Below are 20,536 nucleotides of genomic sequence, written 5' to 3'. Positions count from 1 at the left end.
AGCCTTCTATGCCATGACTCTGTGAACAAGTCAGCCTCCACAACATTCACAACACTCTTGCAAACCTTCACTTGCAAAGTATAAAGGGAACATACCTTTGTTCCTCTTGCTACCACCAAAGAACCCTTGGTTAACTTTCACCTTCCATCACTGAAGGTGTTATTGTAGCCCTCATCATCTAACTTTTCGGCAGAGATCAGATTCAGTCAGATGTCTGGTACATGCCTCACGTCTTTCAACAACAACTTGCAGCCAATGCTCATTTCCAAGCAAATGTCGCCCATGCCGACAATCTTCGACACATCTTCATTTCTTATTCGAACATTCTCGAAGTCTCATTGCGAGTAAGAAGTGAAGAAATCATCCCATGAGGTAACATGAAATGAGGCTCCAGAGTCAATCACACAATCAGTCTCTTGACCGATCAAATTTATGCTAGTGTCATCACAGATAACCATGAGCTCTTCATCTGTGACTGCGGTTGTGGCACTGTGCTTCTCGTCTGGGTTCTTCTCTCTACTCTGCTCCTTGAACTTGAGCTTCATGCACTCCCTTTTCATATGTCCCTTCTTGTAGCAATAATAACACTCAACGTCTTTCTTAGAACTCGAGTGTGAGTGGCTTCTGGATTTGCCATGAAAGTGCAGAGTCTTGCTCTTACTCCTGCCTCTCCTCCTGTTTTCAATCACAAGCGCCTCAGAGGTAGAAGCAACACCTGATGACCTTCTCTTGGTCTCCTCATTCAATGGACTGCTGGTAACTTGGCTCATAGCTATCGTTCCATCAGGTACAAAGTTATTAATTGTAACCACCAATGTTTCTCAACTCTCAAAAAGGGAACTGAGGAGCAACAAAGCTTGTAGCTCATCATCAAAAGCGATCTTCATTGTGACTAGCTGATTTACAATGCTTTTGATGTCGTTCAAATGCTCTGCAATAGAGCTACCCTCTTTATACTTGAGGTTTACAAGCTTTCGAAATAGAAAGGCCTTATTTACTGTCATCTTTCTGTCGTAAAAGCTTTCTAATTTGGTCCAAAGACCATGCGCCGAAGTTTCTGTAGAGACATGATGAAAGACACTGTCATCTATCTACTGTCGAATGAAATCGACCATCATTCAGCCTAGTTTTCTTCATTCATCATCTTTCATCTCTTCCGGTTTGTCGCTGATACCCTCTATGGGCAACGTTCACTTGGTTGACCTTCTTTAAGGGATTTACTCCTGACCAAAAAAAATGGCTAGAGTCTTTCCAATCCCTTAATGACAAGGTTCGGTAACTTGAATGTTAGGAGCTAATGGAGAGGCACACTAGAGAGCACATGTTTGACGAGGCAGACCCTCTCTCTACGTATGATCTCTCTGCATATGAGAGCATGCGAGATTGTCATCCTTGTAATTTGTTCTTTGCTTTAACAATATATCAGCATCATTGACCATAGAACAACGGAAGGCCAAGATATCTGAACGGAAGGGTGCCAAGGCTCCATCCCAAGACAGACTGAAGTAGCTCTCCACACAAGCATGCTAATTGGGAATCAGATATCTGCTAAAAGTGTTTAGCATATAATTTTTTTTGCATAAAACTATATAAATAGAAACACTTTGTTCAGCTGGGTTGGGTCGGATATCTGCTATCCGTATGTTACATGTGCGGATATCGACCCAAATAACATTTGGATCAGCATTTTTATGCTCACAGGGGTGTCAAGAGATTGGGTTTGGTTCAGACCCAAGCGAAACCAGACTTGGACCAGTTTTTTGGGTATGGTATCGGGTCTGAACCCAGGTCTAATTGAGTCCATTATAAGAAAAATCACACCCAGACATGATAAGAACTACATGAACCAAACTGGGACCATACCTAGTAAAACCATATTTTTTACCTTTATATTAAAAAATTATGGGTCATAATCAAAACTTGGGTTGGGTCTGAGTCTGGTATAAAATTTCATAAACTATACCCGGGTCCATGTATTGATCAGACCTTTGGGTCTGGACCCGTCTTAATCAGGTCATGTTATTCGTCACTATACCCGGACCCTATAGGGTTTGATTCGGGTCCGGTCTGGGTAAACCAAGCCCGTTGACACCCCTACTCACACCTGGATACCTAATTTTGGGTAAGGTCTGTTACCCAGGACTAACCCCGTCCATTGAGTAATTCACAACCTTATTCCTAAATCCTAATCATCAATGTCACATGTACATGTCATTTTAGCTTCGTGTCCTTGGCGACACTACTAGACATATTGATAGTAAGATCGGCACTTCGACAGGAATGATGTTATTTTAAATAAATATTTAATAAATAAATTATAACTATTAAATTCTAAAAAAAAAAGTATTGCATTGATCAAAAAAATAAAAAAGTCAGTGTCTTCGTGTCCTATTCTCTAAAAAGGTTTTCAAACTCGTGAGGGAAACCAGCATCAAGTGTCCGGTCATACCTAGATCGTTGTAACAAAGCTTTTTCTTGACAGATAAAGCTGGGGTTAGGGAGGGTTCGAACTTGCAACGTTCCAACACAAGGTGACATGCACTAATTGCTCCTACCAGACAAGCGGAGCCCCGTTGTTAGATGGTAGTAACAAAGCTGGTCACACTCATTAGGCCAGATTAGGATCAATTGGATTGTTCCCTATGAAAGCTCCTCAACCAAATGGACTACAGGCGAAGGGCACACCCCAAATACCGATCCTTTCGTCTAAGTCTTTCCACCTTTTTTCTTTCTTTTCCACATGAGTCTTTTGAACAAGAATCCTGCACGAGAAACCAACGGGATCTGTGCTTGTCTGGCATGAGCAGTTTGTGCAAGTCACCTTTTGTTGGGACTTTGCAAGTTCGAATCCCTATGGTATAGTTATTTAACTGGTAAGGGTCTGCCTAACCCCAGCTTTCTCTATCGAAAAAAAAAAATTCTCGCCCGAGAATTCGACAGAACGATTCACAAGAATTTAAAAGACTGTTCTTTTTTTTCTCAAGAATTAGTTATCCTGTCCAGAGAATTCGAGGGTTTCTGGACAACCAAGTTCCAAGATTTTTGTTGGGTTTCATGAATCATGATGTTGATTCTTTCTTCACAGCCAAAAACTTTTCAAATAATAGGATGAGGGGCATAGCTACGTTAGGCCCGAAAAATCCTCCAATAGGGGTATCGGGTCAAGGTGGACTGCCCACCCTGACCTGGAATTCGCAATAGAGGGGGCCCGACCCAGAGGCACACGATGTGTGCCCCTCCTCCGTGACCCAGACTCTCTCTTTCTCTGCCTAGCTCTCCGACCCGACCCGACCCGACCCCACCTCTCTCTCTCTCTCTCTCACTAAAACGCCACTGGACCTGTACGGATGCACCTCCGACAGTTCGTCTTTCACCGACCGGCGGCTGTCTCCGACGCACGCCGCGCACCCCTCACAGGTCTCTCTCAGCCTCTGGACTGAAGCAGCTCCACTCAGTGCCTCCGGCCATTCGTCATTCGGCGGCAGCCTCTGGTGCACCCTTGGCAGGTCCTCTCTCCCGAAACCTGGGTCAGCGCCTCCTGCACCATGCATCCAGCCATCCGCCTTCCAGCAGCATGCCATTGTTGGTCTTCTTCTTCTAGTGCTTTTTTAGGGTTTACTATTTTTTGTGTTTTCTTTTCAGTTAACATTTAGGTTTTTCAAATGAATGTTTAATTAATTATGTAAGTGTTTCTTTCTTTTCAATCAACATTAAACATAACTCGACGTGCTTAATTTTAGTTATAAACTTAAAAAATTTGGGTTTTTTTCACTTAGCATATATATATATATATCATGTTTGTTAGAAATTAGGATTTATGTTTTAGGTCTGTTTTTTTAAATAGCATAAATATTTAATTAAGTTTTAGAGTTTTTTGTGTTTTTTTTTCAATTAGCATTTAGGTCTTTGATCTTGATTTTTTAATATGATCAATATTTCATTAGGTATTTTTATTTTTTCAATCAACATTAAATATGATTTCACATGCTTGATTTTAGTTAGAATTTTCGGGTTTTTTTCAATTAGCTTCTATATGAATGATGTTTGTTAGGATTGAGTTTTTGTTATTTATTTTTGTAAATAGCATAAATATTTAATTAGGTTTGAGGATTTTTTATATTTTTTTCAATTAGCATTTAGGTTTTATTTTGGTTTTTAAATGAGGTGAATATTTAATTAGGTATTTTTTAATTTTTTAATCAATATTAAACATCATTCCACACATTTGATTTTAGTTAGAATTTTAAGGTTGTTTTTTGTTAATTAGGCTATATATGAATTATGTTTGTTAGTATTTAAGATTTTGAATTGGTTTTTTTGTAAAATGACATAAATGTTAGTTATGGTTTTAGGATTTTTCTATGATTTTTTTTAATTACCATTAGACGTGAATCGATTTTGGTTAAAATGTTAACGGTTTTGGTTTGTTTATCAATTAACATAAATCCATAATTTATGATGTTTGTATGAATTATGGTTTTGATTTGGTGTTTTTCAACATGAATGTTGAATAAAGCTTTTAGGGTTTATGTGTTTTTCTTTTTCAATTATCATTAACCATGAATCGATAAAGAATGAGTACTTGATTTTGGTTAGAACTTGGAACTTAGAATATTAAGGGTTTTGTTTGTTATTTTATCAATTGCACCGAGTTAACCATGAATGTTTGCTTCTTCCTTCACAGCCAAAAATCCAGAGTGTATTGAACCACACTTCTCAATGCATAGAATGCACTCCCATGGCTTCCATACATTCACTATTTTTGTGTCACCCATATGGAAGAATGCTGTTTTTCACCATCTTCAGTTGCCAAAAAAATCAAGAACCTTGCATGCCACGCAGTTAAGTCTTTCTTCCATGGCTGTTCCGGTGTTAGAGCTCCACAACTCTCAAATTTCGGCTATAGAAGATGAAAATATGAGCTCCCGGTCACTACCCACTTCTGGTTTTCGGTGCAGGAAGGATATATTGATGGATTACTCTACCATGATGATGAATTGCACAAAGAAGTTATCTGTCCAGGAAGGGAGAGCGGTCCATGGTCATCTCATAAGGAGTTGTATCGAGCCAGATTCACATTTGCATAATTGCATGATTGCTATGTACAGTAAATGCAGACATTTGTCGTATGCCTGCCAAGTGTTTGATAAAATGCCACAACGAGATGTTGTGTCTTGGAATGCTTTGCTTTCTGGGTTTATTACAGAATGTAGAGGGGATGAAGCTGTTGCATTGTTCTACCATATGGTGAGGAGTGGGATTCGACCTAACGAGTTTGCTTTGGCTACTGGTCTAAAAGCCTGTGCCTTGTGTCTTGAGGTGGACCTGGGAGAAGTGTTGCATGCGTATGCTTTTAAGTGTGGATTTTTATCTGATGTAGTAGTTGGTTGTGCTCTTGTTGATTTGTATTCTAAATGTGGTGAGATGAAGCATGCTGGGAGTGTGTTCTGGCACATGCCACACCATAATTCTATTTCATGGAATGCATTGCTTGCTGGGTATGTTCAGGTTGGTGATGTTGAGAGAGTATTGTACTTGTTTCGAGAATTAACTGAGAAGGAGGTCAAGTTCAGCAAATTCATTTTGTCCAGCGTGCTGAAGGGATGTGCTTGTTTAAGAAGTATAAGAGAAGCGAGGAGCATTCATGCTTTGGCGATCAAGATGGGGACGGAGCTAGATGGCTTTTTCCAAAGTTGCCTTCTTGATGTTTATGCCAAGTGTGGATTGGTGGAGGATGCATATAAGGTCTTTGTTAGAATCTCAGTTCATGATGTTGTATCATGGACAGCCATGATAGCATGTTTTGCCCAACATGGCTATGGTCATGAGGCTTTTGAGACTTTTTGTGACATGAGGAAGACAAGCATTACGCCGAACCAATTTACTCTTGCTAGTCTTGTTAGTGTTGTTACTGATATTGATGACAAAAAACATGCCGCTAGTCTTCATGCTTATATCATAAAGGTTGGGCTTGACTTGGATAATACTGTTGGGAACGGTTTAGTGGCAATGTACATGAAATTGAATGCTGTTCAAGATGGCTGTAGAGTATTTGATTTGATGGTATGTCATGATACGGTCTCATGGAATGCCCTGCTTTCTGGATTCCAGAATGGTGATGCTTGTATTGAAGGACTTAATATTTTCAAGAAAATGCTGTTGAAAGATGTCAAACCTAACATGTATTCTTTCATAAGTGTTTTAAGGTCTTGCGTTAATCTTTTGGAGGCACACTATGGAAAACAAGTTCACACACATGTTGTAAAAAATGGGCTTGAGAATGACTGTTTTGTGGGGACTGCGCTTATTGATTTATATGCAAAGTGTGGGCTTTTGGTTAAGGCATGTCAAGTCTTTGATAGAATGTCTGAAAGAGATGTTTTCGCTTGGACTGTGGTTATCACAGGCTATGCACAGACAGGTGAAGGGGAGAAGGCTGTCAGATACTTCCAGCAGATGCAACGCGAATGTGTTAATGCTAATCAGTTCACATTTGCGAGCTGTTTGAGGGCTTGTTCTAGCATATGCTCTTTAGAAAATGGCCGTCAGTTTCATTCATGGGTAATTAAAAATGGTCAGCTGAGTGATATTTATGTGGCAAGTGCGCTTGTTGACATGTATAGTAAATGTGGATGTATGGAAGAAGCAGAAACTTTGTTTCATGACCTGTCTTCAAAAGATATAGTTGCTTGGAACACTTTAATATGTGGTTATTCACAACATGGACTTGGAGAAAAAGCTCTTGAAGCATTCAAATGCATGCTTGAAGAAGGCATGAGACCTGATGAAGTGACCTTTGTAGGCGTTCTTTCTGCATGTAGCCATGTGGGCTTAATTGAAGAAGGGAGGCAATATTTTGAATCAATGAGCCAAGTATATGGCATTAATGTGACAATGGAGCATCATGCATGTATGGTGGATATCCTAGGCCGGGCAGGCATGCTTGATGAAGTTGAAAGCTTTATTAGGAAAATGACACTGAACCCTGATTCTCTGATTTGGCAAGCCGTTCTTGGTGCTTGTAAAATGCATGGAAATGTTGAATTTGGAGAAAAGGCAGCTCAGAAGCTCTTTGAGTTAGATTCACTTGTGGACTCAACTTATATACTGCTGTCCAACATTTATGCTGCTGCAGGCCGGTGGAATGATGTTGTCAAGGTTAGGCAGATGATGACTGAAAGGGGAGTGAAAAAGGAGCCCGGATGTAGTTGGATAGATATTGATGGACATATTCATGTATTTGTTCCACAAGATGCCTCACACAGACATGCCAATGAGATCTATGCAAAATTAGATGAACTGAATGAGCAACTGAGTCTTTGAGGATATGTTCCTGACACAAATGTTGTGCTGCATAATATTGCTGATGATGAGAAGAAGGAATCACTTCTTTACCATAGTGAGAGGTTGGCTCTAGCATATGGATTGATATGTACAAATTCCGCAAAAGTTATACGAATTTTCAAGAACCTTCGTATTTGTGGAGATTGCCACACTGCTATCAAATTAATATCGGCTATAACAGAAAGAGAGATTGTCATCCGCGATGTTAGTCGTTTTCACCACTTCAGAGCTGGTTCTTGTTCATGTCATGATTACTGGTGAGGGTTCTCTGGAACCAAATTCGACAATACAATAATGATACATAAGATGAGATCTTGCATTTGTGATGCAAACTTGGTGAGGGTTTATATTCTGTATTTATCCATGCACTTTTGCTATTTTAGAGCATGTGTAAGAAATTAAAGTTTCTTGAACTTGTTGAAATCTATTTTGCAGGATGTCATGGTCATTATGAGGTGAAGGGAAGGAGATGATCTGTTTCAGAGCCATACCCATTGGACAAAAACTATTCGCTCTGCCCCTGATGTTATTGGCATGATCTTCTGTCCTATCACCTCTCATCTTGATGATGTTCCTGGAAATGATCACCTTGTTCGTGCCATTGACCTTTACCTTGAATGTAAGAAACATCCCCTGCACAATGCAACAACAATTGCTACTTTATCTCTTACTATATCTAAATAACATTCTTTTCTGAATCTTCTGCAGGTAAGCCTCCTATTAAGGAATTACAGTACTTTTTAGAGTTCAGATCCCTTGTGTATGGTCCCCCAACAGGGACCACTTTCCTGGTCATCGAAGAAAGGAGCCTGTTTGCCCCTCTCTGCAGTTTAACTTGATGGGTCCTAAACTTTTTGTTAGCCAGGAACAGGTTCTCTCTCTCTCATTAAAGCTTAGAACATGACATATGTGCTTTTACTTTTAGAGATTCAGAAAAGAGCTTTCTGGTTGCTGGGTATAGACCATGTCACATGGACACTTCAATTAGGTGCATATTCCGTGTCTCCACAACAGGACAATAACATACCAAGACATTTCACGGACACAGTCAACTTTATCTATTTCCTTTTATGATATTGATTACTTGTGTGTTTATTTTTGTTTTGTTTTCTTTTTTTTTTCTTTTTTAATTTGTTATCAACTACATTACATTTCAATTTCAACTTAGTTTTATTATTTGATGTTTTTAATTATAATGAATTAAAATAGCTATTTAAGAGTTTGCACTCAACATAATATTCATGTTTTAATGCCATATATATATGACATTAAAAAATGAATATTATCTATAAATATATGGCATTAACACATGAATATTATCTCAAGTGCAAACTCTTATAAAAATTTTGGATTTTGATTCAATCTTGCATGAAATGCTCAGCCATAGGTTTCGAACCTGTGATGCCCCTTCTACTTGGTGACGTTCACAAGTTGCCTCTTTCATATGAGTGGAACCCTTGTTGTTTCATAAAAAATAATTTCAGAGAAAGAATGATGGTCATTTTGGTTGATGGATGGTGTTAAATGTATAACTGAAACTGATTCAAGGTTAGCTGATGCATAGGAACTATGTCACATGGATACGGCTGCGGATACGGGGATATATCTATTTTTATGAAATTTCCAATTTGACTTGTATATAAAGGGATACGGAACTTCAATCAAAATGGAGTATCCGGGTGACATAGCATAGGAAATATGGATGGATCCAGATCTTACGTTGTTTGCGTCAGCTGCAACACATTTTACATTCAATCGGACTCGGAGTGGATCCATAATAAAGCCCAACAAGCTCATTTTCAAGTGTGCAAACAAATCAGTCATGGTCGACATCATAGTCCGTCTGAAATTGAACCCTAATTTTGAGGAATATATTTGAGTCTAAAATAGACCACATGAAGTCTGAATCTGCATGAAAATCTGATATGATACTGCTGGGTTTAGTAAAAAAATGATTGAAATGCATATTTTTACATGTAAGACATAAATATTTAAGTCTAAATATGCTGGTTCATATATATACATTATAAAAGCTAATTGCATTGGGTATGAGGGCCACACACCCAGTCAGGTTAGGTGCAACCGGGTTGAACCCCTACTTGGACTAATAATATTGGACCCATTCATAGCCAGAGATAGGCAAAAACAATGGGTTGTTTCATTTTGAGTATGGAAAATCAGTTGGGTTTCCTATTTATTAAGAGTGGGTAAAGTGGCAACTGCATGCAGACAGTCTGGTCCACATGCTGGACATTAGATACCATGTTAACTGCTCCGATGGTTCTAATACATTCTCCTTCGTTCTAATATATGAGAAATATTACAGTTTTCCAGGCAAAGAAAATTAGCACTTGATAAAGGTAGACGCATTGCAATTTTTTGGGCTTTACTAAGGACTTTTCTTGATTTTGAACGAGCACTTTACAACTGCTTTTGGTTACACTGGTTACATAGAGTTGTTCATAATGGATTTCATGTGGATATGTTCCTTGTACACCATTCAATATTGTGAGAATGAAGATCTAGGTAAAATTCAAGTTTTGTCAAACTTTTCCGATATGTATCCTTTCTCTTGCTTTGCCAGGCTACAGGTGTGTGTTCTATGGTCTTTAATCCTGATGGAATAACACATTTTTGTGGATTGCATGAATCCTTAAAGGTAGTGGATATTTTCTGGTTTAGCTCAAATATTGATAAGCTGGTCCTTTTCTTTTTCTCTTTTATTTTTCTTTCTTGAACGTTATGTTGTTTTTTCAGGTATTCTCATGGGAGCCTGTCAGATGCCATGATGCAGTTGACATGGGATGGTGTAGATTGGCTGATCTTAATATCCGTGAGGGGAAGCTTTTAGGCTGTTCTTTCAATCAAAGTTGTGTTGGAGTTTGGGTTGCTGATATATCGGTAATATTTTATCAATTGTGAATTGCTGACTTGTTATCTGCTCATTATATGGAAGTATGAAAAAATAAACACATACTTTAAGATGATAATATTGTATTTAATTTGTTTTCAACGCATAGCACCATATGCGGTTGGTGGTGTGCTTAGAAATGTTCCTACCGAGCCCAAACCCAATCCAAGGGAAGTCCATCCAGTACAGCAGCTAGAGAGTAGTATGAAGGCTAACACTAAATCATTTTCTCCACCTTTGAATCTCGAAACTAAACAGACTAAAGTTAATCAATCAGCAAACTGTGAGTGATCTTTTCTTGCCTCGTTTACTACTCTATGTATAGCATTCATAAATGTGTCTTCTTCACAGCTTTATTACTAAGAATGGTTTACGCATTATAGTTTTGCTTCATTGCTAGTCTTTATTGTGATTCCTAAATGACAGTTTCTGCGTCTTATTTTTCTTTTGCAGCTGCTGAAACTGTACCTCGTACTCCCCAAAGAGTTGGTCTAATTAATGCTTCAAAGATACTTGCTTCTAATTCAACAGCAGCATGCAATCCCTCTGCCCCAAAGAAAAATGCCATGCCAAAGATAGTCTTCACTAGGCCTGATGTTGTACCTGTCATTGTCCCTAGAAGCAGCCAAAAACTTGAACCACCAGTCGATTCCCAAGCTGAAATCATGCCTGTTGAAAGAACGGCCTAAGCATCAAAGTCATCCCGTGTACGGAATCCATCATATGGTAGAGGTGGTGTAGATAATGAATCCATTTCAGTGTTTCTTGGATCATCTATTTCCAAGAGTAATAACTTAAACCGTAAAGCAGATTGGAACTTCTTTCCTGGCCTTGACACAAAAGATGTTATTGCTGGAGTCGGTGATGGCAATGCAATAAGTATGAAGAATGTTGCCGAGAAGATCGAAAGAACTTTAGCAGTAGGACATACATCGAGCAGTGAGCCTGAAAATTGTAAATTCCTGCAACTTTTGATTCTTAGTTTTTTAGTTAACAAAATAACTTGGGGGTTATGCGAGTTTTTGATATGGTTTTACATGTGTTTACTTGTTGTTTAAGTAATTTTCTTTTGGTGATGCCTTTTCAGTTTCTTTCCACAATTTTTATTTTCTAAGTTCTAACCAGTGTTGTTAAAAGTGTTGAGGCGTAGCGAGGCGCTCCACCAAAATCTGAGGCGAGGTGTAAGCCTCGAGGCGCAAAGCGTAAGCCTCAAAAAAAAAATTAAACTTAAAAAAAAACTATAAAAATTATCTAAAATTATAAATAAATAAGAAATGCTTTATTGATGAAGCACCAACCAACACGAAATAAAAAATCTCAAATAAATACGGAAAATGTATACCACATTCAAAACTTGTCATGTTTAGACATATTGTATTACCCTAAAACTTCAACATAAGTATTAATGTACTGCAGTTTTTTTTAACTAGTCTCACAAGTATTAATGTATCTAAAAATGATAATTAATAAATTAACAACTAAATTCTAATCTAAATACAGGAAATAAAATTTCTGAGATTGAAAATAAACTTAACAAGAAAATGATGGCAAATGCAAGCAAAACAATAAGACACCCGATGCAGAGAACTATTAGTAGTGATGCAAACACAGATTAGCAACTAAAAGTAAAGATACAAGTAGTTAACTAATCCAAGAGGAACAATGCCAACATTTAGGCAGATTTGATATGTGAATCAACTATAAATTACTAACAATGCATATAGAAGTATATTGTATAACCCAACATCCACTGGCATGACACCTATACCAGCCTAAGCTAATCAAAAGCAGGTTCATGTTCATGGAGAGACATATCCAAGGCCTATAGCATTGGCCTGAAACAGGCTAATCCTCGAGGAGAGACAGAACAACTAAAAGTTAAAAATTATACATGAATTAGAAACATACTCTGTTTACAAAATGACAGAACAACTAAATAAAACGATAAATGAGGCGACCATCATCAACAGTTTGATTAAATACTGGAACACATCATCAAACATAATAAACTAAGACGTTCTCCAATACATAATATTCCACTAGCATGAAAATCAACACATGCAAAAACAGGAAATAAGAAAATCTATAAAGAATCTTATCAATGAAATAACACTTAACATAAACAACCAAATATGTATTAGAAGAAAAAGAATCTAAAAAGACAGTAACAGAGAGAGAGCAAACCCTGCAAACAGTCGCAGTTATCAGCTTCCTTCCTCACTACTTGTCGACAAGGCAAATGGTAGGGGGGGGGGGGGCGTGGAGCCCCCTGCCGGCAAAGCAAGGAGGACAGGGAGGAGCAGAGCCCCCTTATCGACAAGGCAAATGCGGGGGGGGGGGGGGGGGGAACCCCTTCCCACGAGAGGCGACGACAAGGGGCACCGCCCCCCTGTCGGTCGACCCCAAAAGAAAGGCAGGGGGTAACCCCCTGTCGACGAGAGGTGACGACAGGGGGCTCCGCCCCCCTGTCGGTCAACCAAGAGAGAAAAGCAGAGGGGGGGGGACCCCCTCCCGACGAGAGGCGACGACAGGGGGCTCTGCCCCCCTGTTGGTCGACCAAGAGAGAAAAGCAGAGGAGGGGGTAATCCCCTGCCGACGAGAGTCGGGCTCTGCCTCCCTGTCGGTCGACCCCTCACGGAGAAGAAGAAGAGGGTTTACCTAGCGGTGGCGACTTCGACGTCACCGGAAAACGCAGAGGAAAGGCGGCGTCAGGGATGTCAGCCGAGGTCGCCGGAACGGACGGCGGTGGCGGTGAGTCGCTGGTGCCCTCGCAACAGAGAAAAGAAGATGGTGGTGGCCGGCGCGTCGCCGATGCATTCTCAGCAGAGGAAAGAAGGTGGAAGAGGCGATGACCTGCGGCGGGTGGTGGCCGACGACAACGGTCGCGGGGGACGAGAGGGGACAGAGTGGAGAGAGAAGGGGCGAGGGCTTTTGCCCCTCGCCCGAGGTGACTGTGTCTTTTTTAAAGACAGGTTCTCTCGAACCTTCGAGCATACGGGTCTGGGTCCGGGCCCGGGCCCGGGCCGGACTCGGGTCTGGGCCCATCCGATTTTTTAAGGCGCATGAGGCGTACGCCTTGAGGGTTTTACTCTTTTTAAGTGCGCCTCAAGGCAAAAAGGCCCTCGCCTCGAGGCGAGGCATGCTTTTTGCGCCTTGAGGCGCGCTTTTAACAACACTGGTTCTAACCCTAAAAAAGAACTAATTTGCTGCTGGTGGAGTATAAAATGAATTTCCAAAAATATGAATGGTCTGTGATGCTCACGCAAATTGTTTGACTCCAAATGTCTGCCAATAGGTTATAGTTAATAGCTTGTTTAATTATTGACATGGATTTATGCGATGGTTTAAAAGATTTTTTGTAATGTAACTGCTGCTTTTGTGAGCATTGTTTTTAGGTTGTTCAACATCAATCAATAGTTGGGGTCCTGCCAACTCAGTTCTCTACACTTGGTTTAGTGAACTAATGTCGGTAGGATTTTTTTTTTCCTTTCTAATATTGAGTAAACGTGATTCTTGTTCTATCTTACATGATGTATTAAAGTTCGGAGCTGGAAGAACTAACTCCGTTCTAGTGTCTTAAGGATTTATCATCTTTATATACAAAATGCTGTTGTCTTTGCTTTCAGGTGATGGTAAAATATTTGACGGAAGCAAGGGGTCAGGTGATGGTAAAATGCTTGATGGAAGCAGGGGAGGCGATGGTAAAATGCTTTATGGAAGCAGGGGAGGTGATGATAAAATGCTTGATGGAAGCAGGTGATGGTAAAAGAACACGTTCTCTGGTGGAGAGCTGGGGGAGGAGAGAAAAATCTCCAAACAATGACACATTGGGAATGAGTGCTTCCTCTGACTCACCTGACAGTTCGGTTTCTATTTGTGGTACGATTTTGATTTCATGTTATGTTCCAGAATTTTGGGATGAAGGCGTAGTTGTTGTTGTTGTTGTTATGTTGTTCCAGAAGTTCTATGCTTGTTTCCCTTTCATTTCCCTATGTGATACCCATTATTTTCATTGAACATCTGTTTTATTTGATTTTTCCCTTTTCAATTCCCTATTTGAGAGTTTCCTTTTTCGACATTCTTCTATTTATTTGATTTTTATCCTGATCCTTGTAATTAGAAGTTCTCAGTTTCTCTTTGTTGAGACTGATCGAGGAAAGCTCATGAAGAACTGCATTTTTTTTAGATGGACTTCTGTGACACTCTTTTACTTGGACTTCTGTGAGGCTCTAAACCAGTGAGTTCTGGCTGCCCACAATCAGGATTGACATTGTTAATTTGTCCAATTTGAGGCTAGAGGTCAAGGTCTATATTTGGCAGCTCCTTTAATACATGGCTTTTCATCACTTTGTTTTGCATACTGTTTTGGGAACGTGGAATGTAGCATAAATCCATTGCACTAGTGCCAGTCCAGCATTCTACATCGTGGTTTATAATTTTAATGCCCCATTCTGAGTGCTTCTTTATAGTTGGATTTTGAAGATACTATATTTGCAAGGGTTCTAGTTGTCTAAAAATAGCTTTCAGGTTGTACGGTGCTTCTGGGAGAGGAATGACATCAAGGGCACCATCTTTACCATAGAGAAAATGTCTGATCATTCTGTAGGTATTCCATTCAAGCTACTGTTGTGTAGCTGAAATTAGATATTTTATTAATTTTAGTTAGTTTGGGCATAGCTATGTCTCATACTGACTTCATAATTATTGAACACAGCTGCAGGCTGATGTAAACGGTGCACTATGGAGAAATTTGACATTGTTAGACTGGATATCTTGCTTGTGTATTACCATTGCTTACTGGTTTACTTGGTAGCAAGATTGACAGGCATGATGTTTCCTTTCCATGTTTCCTTTCCCTTGACCTACTCTAGCTTTTGCAGCAAGAATAGCGTACTATTGTGTATATGCAGTTCCAAGCTTGTTTTTTGAATGGGCAGGCATGTAAGTGTGTCATTGGAGATGCTGCTAAAACTTGTGAGGATCTTTGGGCCAGTAATCCATTCAACAGTATCTGGACCAGCATTAGTTGGGGTTGATCTTCATGCAGCAGAACGGTCTCTGTCCCAGTCACCATCAATCCCATCTTCCATTAAGCTTGCTGTGCAGTAATTCTACTGTTCCTGACTTGTATTTTTCCCCATTGGGCACAGACTGGAGCGGTGCAATCAGTGCTTTGCTGAGTTACAAAAGATTAATGCCTCAGTTCTCTACTAAGGTAAGTATATATGAAAGCTGAATTACCAAGCCTGTTATTGTGATTTCACGTTTCTTAAAAGGACATTATTCTGAGGAAACCGGGAAATGTTCATTTGTCTGCTGAGATCTACTTCTCTTTCCAAGAAACATCATCATTTTCTCGACATCGAAAATCATGTGGGAAGAGGTTTTATTGAGAATCTTGACATCTTTCATAACGGCATGTGTGAAAATTAATTCTCAAATCCATAACTGTAGCCACTCAAGGTGCCACTTATCTTCTTTGGATTGAAGTAGCCCAGGTTCTAGATTGCCTTCATGGTATATGTTATAATGAAACTTTCTCTAACCTTGGGATGCTTGTTCTTATCATCTTCAGTTAATAGTTTGAGCTGTCTTATCCTACTTAGGAGTGTGCTACTCGTCAACTTCAAGCTTGATGCTGCTGATGGGATTTGAAGCCCTTCTCAATCTTTGCCTGAAGCCTTAGGAGCTTCAAATTCCTTGGCTTTCAAGATGAATCTATTATGGATTATGTTACTGGCCGTAACTGTAAAAAACATCTTTAACTGATTCATGTAAGAGTCAATGACAGCGGCGGTAAATGCCAAGCCAGTCTTTTTCTTAGGATTTGGAAAAGGGAAGAAGGCTGAAGTGGTCGAGTTTTGAACTCATTCGATTGAAGACATTTTGAGCAAAGGCAATCAGGGGCACAAATATGCACACGCTAATCACAAGTTTATAAAAATGGGTTTCCAAAATGCATATGCGTGTATGTCCCAGGAATGGATGAGTTTATGAAATAAGGTTTTTTTTTGTGTGGAAGAAAGTGTTCATTTATTTGCCATATATTCCTACATCTCTCACATGCATTCACATCACATACCATTCATACATCACTCACAAACACATCATCCATATAAGCATTTAACATTCATACATTCATTAGATGATAAAAAAGCATAGATCAAAATCATGGATGTACATCATCAAAGTCGTAAAGAAATCATACAGGAAAGGGGAACTCATGTCAAGGGCTGCCCATTAATTGAATCTGGCAATTCAATAAGTGTGACCTCTTTGGAGCTTGTGGTGTTATACAACTAACAGTTTTGCAAGAACTTGGTTGCACAGGACAGCAAACTAATGCTGCTATGATACTGTTTGACGTTGGATTTTTGTAAACTTGGCCGCGTCTGGTTAATGGGGTTAATGTCTCCAAAAACCAGTCTGAGCCTACTCTCATCCTCTCAACAACAACAAAAATTTATGGTGGCACTGCCGAGTTTGGTGTTTTGTATTGGGGCCATACATGTGTTTGTTGATGAGTTTGTGTGATCTCATCGCTTGATTTGTATAAATATGTTATACGCTAAGTCACATGGGTGTGGGTGCGGGGGTGTGGCACTTTCAAAAACCTTGGGTGTGGGTGCGGGGGTGTGGCAAAAATTTTTTTTAAAAAAATATATATATATATATATATATAGAAGGGGGGTCCGGGGTTCCCCGGCGCGGCCTATTTCATAGGGCAGATTTTTTTTTTAAAGTCCAAAAAAATGGACCAAAATGACCCTGGGTGCGTTGACTGCACCCAGGGTCGGGTTGACCGCACTCGATGCGGGTGAGGCACCTGTCTGGCCGAATCCCTGGGACATAGTGCCAATTTGCGATGTATTTCAACTTTGAATTCAATAGAAAATTCCAAATTCTGTGCTTTTCATTTGGCACTTTGCTGGTCTTTTGTTTTTTGCGTACTGGCCTCGGTTTAAAGCCATAGTGATAATTCTAGTTTTTTTTTAAATTATTGCAATTTTATCATGATATTTTCAAAACCAGATATAGTCCAAGAAAATCTTGATATTTTGAAAAGATTGCCTACTTTGAAAATTCTGTGATATTATTTTGTTGTTGACGCAAGATTATCTTTTCTTTAATATATTTTATATGTTAAATCTTTCTAATTAGTTTAAATATTTTTTTACATTTTTATGATTTATATGTACTGATATTTTGCTGCGATACTTTCTGCGAAAATCATATTTTTAAAACATTCCGGGATTTTCTCATGAATGGGATTTTGTGACTGTTTAAAACCATGGACACTCGATGAGAACCTTGATATTTCAAATCAGAACCATGGATGGTGGGTATTACATGTGAGGATGGCATTTGCTACCCTCGTGGGTAAGGAGTCCATTAGATGGAACTCATAGAGGTAGGTTGTTTTAGCCAAATCTGACCTCAAGGAGGTGTTCAACATGGTTAAAATGGTAGGAAACATTGACCCTTGGATCATAGTTTTTCAATATAAAATATGTTTTTCTGAGGTTCGAAGTTGCTTGAAGTTTGGGTACTTTGTAGGATCAGCCCTTGTAAAATCTGTCATATATGTCAAGAAAAGATGATCCAAAGGTCAGTTTCTACTAAACTTAATATGTATCACATATTGAGGGTCAGATGTGCAAAAAAAGTAAACAAAACTAAAAATATTATATTTTTCACTAGAGGGTTCCTTACCCATAGGGTAGCAAAATTTACCCCTTACATGTGCACATACAGAAAATTTGGAGCACACTATGACCCATTTCTGATATGTTTTCTCAAAACAATCCTTGTACTAAAAGTAAAACTCGGTCTCAAGTGCGTTTCATGCACGTCCTAGGGCCGCATTTGGATCATATGAGCACAGCAGCATCCCATCAGGATCTGGATTAAACCTTTATCTGGGTCTTTTGAACCGGTCACAAGTTTCTAAGAAAATACAAGTGAAAAAACTATAAATGAGGCAGATGCAGATTGGATCTAGTTGGTCATGTACTTAGATGAGATCTGGGAATCAGTCGGCTGGATCAACTGTACCCAAGCAACATCTGTGCTTGCGTTGTTTTGTACGAGTATAGGTTCAGATCAACCTTGACATGGGACTGAAACCCTGCACGTCCATTGTCAGCTAGAGTGCACTGACACTGGGTGCATGCTGAATCTAGGTTCATCACAAGTGACATTTCTTTTTTTTCTGTTTCATATAACTGCATCCAGGATTAGAGATCTGCCAGCATTTGCCTTAGCCTACCGTACCTACGATCGACATCCTGCCAGTGTAAAACTCCATTGGTGCCCCCTCAACCCCCAAGTAGTCTCCTGCTTTGCATCACTCTTCTGCCATGTGTAGTGGAATTTAACAAACAAGATAATTCAGAATTTGTGCAAAAGACATGGGGGCATTTCTTTGTAGACAGGCAAGCTGGGGGATAATAATGCAACCTTAGATGCGAAGAAATCTCTGTGTTACCCTACTCCTATACACGAAAAAGAAAAGAAAATAATGAAAATTGCAGAAAATTCATAAATAAGATTCATCTATCCATCAACTCTGATTGAGAAACCCGTATTAGGAGTATTTATAAGGGAAGATGAGAAACCCTAAGCCTATTTCGGATCAAGATGAATCTATTACATTCAAAGATGCAAATTTAAATAAAACCAAAATAAAAACCCTAAAACTAGAACTAGACCCAAATGAATCTCTTTGGATCCGGACTGCACTGCTTCACTCCTGCATCAGATAACCACCCTGGGGTTCGAACTCGAGACCCCTCTGTTATGATAGTGTGACCTAACCATCCATCTGTCAAATTCAAACGCAAGACATGGGAGCTTTGTTCATTCAAACACAACAGAAAAGTCATGCATTCATTTTCTATGAACAAATAACCATTGAAGTTGGTGTATATGTAATGGGGTATCCCACCAGGCTACCAAGGCCATTCAGTTATGGGGATCACCAAGAGCAATGACATCTTTTCTGGCTCAAAATACAAAAAAAAACTCTTTTTGTTTGTTCTTTTTTCATAAAAAAAGCTGGGGATTTGCCAAGGTTAAAATATAGCTCAACTTTTACCAGTCCAGCTGAAAAAGCCTATGCTAGTGGCTGACCCGCAGGAAAGCATCATTACTTTGCAATCCAATGTCTCTTGTGCTAGAGAGAGAGAGAGAGAGTTGGAACAAATGCAGCCCCTGCCTGGGACTATCTATTTGGCTCTTTAGTGTGGCCACAAGACAGAGACATGTTTAGAAATGATTCACTACTACGGATATCCCATTTGAAGGTGATGTCTGGAGACATGATAAAAGGTGTACGCACTGTGTTAGTTGTTAAGGCAACATTGTAGTTTTTGTAGGAGGAGACCAACAGATGACACTGCTCATTGCAGCATACTTTATTCAATTCTGCAACCAAGATGATACCACAGCACCTCCATACATATCTTGGCTTAGACAGGGTTTTTTTTTAGCGCGGAGAAATCACAAATATAGTTTAGACGTCCGGTTGTGGGCCAGAGGTGTTATGTTGAACATGGATTTGAGTAGCTTTCTCTAGTGTAAAACTCCATGAGTACTCCCCTCTGCCCACTGGGGATAGTTTTTCATTTGGCTTAGGCATTGGGGCAAAGGACCTACACCTCGATATCGAACTCTCGACCTCCTTCATCTTCAAAGCCTTTAGCTGACCCACCTAGCCAAGTGTTCTGAATCCTTGTTGGCTTGGCCTATAGAGTGGATTCAACTTGCATTGATCTTTACAAAATAAGAAAGAGATAACACAGGCAACAACGGTGCATCAGATCTCTGGATTACAGGATTGTAGTACTTGTTGGATTTATATAGGCACCCTTCCTCACCTGCATACTCGTTCTGGCTACCTTTTTTTTTCATACCCAGAGAGAGAGAGAGAGAGAGAGAGAGAGAGAGAGAGAGAGAGAGAGAGAGAGAGAGAGAGAGAGAGATATGCAAAGCAGCTAATTTGCAACAAAATCAACAAAACGATCTTTTTGAGACGCCGGGTGATGCATTAGTATTTATCACTCTCTTCATTGTTCAGATCATTTTGCTTCTTTTATTGTTCAGATCATTTTGCTTCTTTTATCTGCATGTTGCAGAGATTAATTGTCTCAAATTTACTGTTGTAAAACAAAGATAATTTACTAAATAAGTTACCAAGCAAATTTAAGCATCTGGGATTACTCCAAGCCTTGAATGCATGACTCTATGACACTGCTTGATTTCGTTGCTGACATGATGATA

The 20,536-nt window shown here is 39.5% G+C and overlaps 1 pseudogene across 1 annotated transcript; it reads left to right on the top strand.

Moving 5' to 3' along the window:
* Window positions 1–5,151: 5,151 nt before the first annotated feature.
* LOC149844569 (pentatricopeptide repeat-containing protein At3g09040, mitochondrial pseudogene) lies at window positions 5,152–8,092 on the top strand (annotated as a pseudogene). The gene has a single exon (XR_016430583.1). The product of XR_016430583.1 is annotated as a pentatricopeptide repeat-containing protein At3g09040, mitochondrial pseudogene (transcript).
* Window positions 8,093–20,536: the final 12,444 nt, after the last annotated feature.

The sequence above is a fragment of the Nuphar pumila genome, chromosome 2 (genome assembly GCF_984573655.1).
Source record: "Nuphar pumila chromosome 2, dmNupPumi1.hap1.1, whole genome shotgun sequence".
Taxonomy (NCBI): domain Eukaryota; kingdom Viridiplantae; phylum Streptophyta; class Magnoliopsida; order Nymphaeales; family Nymphaeaceae; genus Nuphar; species Nuphar pumila.
The sequence above is the reverse complement of the archived record's forward strand: the minus strand, read 5'-3'. Positions and strand labels throughout refer to the sequence as shown.